We start from the raw sequence: 1,599 nt of genomic DNA on the forward strand, positions 1-1,599 counted from the left end.
AGATAATAAAAAGGAAGTAAATACTAGTACTCGTAGTTCCTTTGGGTTCGACAATCCGGTCTTGCTGAACTATACTACTGTTCGATAGGTACACTTGCCTTAAATCGTGATAATAAGTTAGTCTCAAGAACGATTCATTTATAAATTTTTAAAACCTGTTACGAATATTACGCATCAAGTTTTTGGCGCCGTTTTCGGGGAACTAGGATATTAGGAACACCTGATTTTTATTACTTTAGCCATTTTACTTTTATTGCAATTTAAATTTTTATTTCTAATTCTTCATTTATTTTCTTCTGACAGGTTTTTCTAGTTTATGACCAGAAGAAACCTGTCAGAACCATTACTGTTTGATAATAAGATTGATCGCACAGTTCACAGAAACCGAAGAGAAATAAGGCGAAGCTTATGATACACAGAAGAACAAGAGGACGATACTTCAACCACAACCGAGGAGATGGCTGAAAACCAAGAAAATCTACTACCTCTTGCGATTGCTGTTAATCAGAATCCCGCTCCGCGTACTAAGTATGATTATGCTAAACCTTCTTTAATAGGAACTGAATCGAGCATAGTTAGACCTGCTGTAGCTGCAAATACTTTTGATCTGAAATCTAACACAATTCAAATGGTACAACAATTTTGTTCAGTTTGATGGTTTGCAGGATGAAGATCCCAACGCTCACTTGGTAACTTTTTAGAACTATGTGATACATTTAAAATTAATGGCGTTTCTGATAACGCCATTCACCTTCAGTTATTCCCTTTTTCATTGAGAAACAAAGCTAAATAGTGGTTGAATTCGTTACCACGGGGGTCAATCACTACTTGGGAGCAAATGACCAAAAAGTTTTTATTAAAATATTTTCCGCCGGTTAAAATGGCTAAATTACGTAATGATATCTCTTCTTTTGTGCAGATGGATTTAGAAACACTCTACGATGCATGGGAGATATACAAGGACCTTTTGCGAGGATGCCCTCACTATAGGTTACCACTCTGGCTGTAGGTTCAAACCTTTCATAATGGTTTGAATCCTTCGACTCGACAAATGGTTGACGCAGCTGCTGGCGGAACCATCAATAATAAGACACCTGAAGATGCCTATGAATTTATAGAGGAGATGTCATTGAATAATTATCGATAGTAAGTCATGAGGACAAAGCCAACGAAAACAGCCGGCGTTTATAACGTCGATTCGGTCACCATGCTTTCTAATCAGGTAGAACTCTTGAATAAGAAAATTGATGGTTTTCTTAATTTTTCACAAGTTCACCCAGTAAAGCAATGCGAAGCAAGTGGAGGTGGATCAAGCATTTTAGAATACCCACCTTATGGCCACAACATGGAGAACGAGCAGTTAAATTACATGGGTAATAATCCTCGATCTCAAAACAATCCTTATAGCAATACTTACAATACAGGTTGGAGGAACCACCCAAATTTTTCATGGGGAGGCCAAGGAAATCAGAAACCACCACCCCCTCCAGACTTTCAGCAACCACTGTACTAGTAGGAGAAAAAGCCAAACCTTGAGGAGATGCTAACCAAATTCATCTTGGTTTCAGAAACTCATTTTCAGAATACTGAGACGACACT

The 1,599-nt window shown here is 37.9% G+C and overlaps 1 non-coding gene across 1 annotated transcript; it reads right to left on the bottom strand.

Moving 5' to 3' along the window:
* Positions 1-886: 886 nt before the first annotated feature.
* LOC128296243 (small nucleolar RNA R71) lies at positions 887-993 on the bottom strand. The gene has a single exon (XR_008286792.1). It is a non-coding gene; the product is annotated as a small nucleolar RNA R71 (small nucleolar RNA).
* Between the last annotated feature and the right edge of the window lie 606 nt (positions 994-1,599).

This window comes from Gossypium arboreum, chromosome 7 (genome assembly GCF_025698485.1).
Source record: "Gossypium arboreum isolate Shixiya-1 chromosome 7, ASM2569848v2, whole genome shotgun sequence".
Lineage (NCBI taxonomy): Eukaryota > Viridiplantae > Streptophyta > Magnoliopsida > Malvales > Malvaceae > Gossypium > Gossypium arboreum.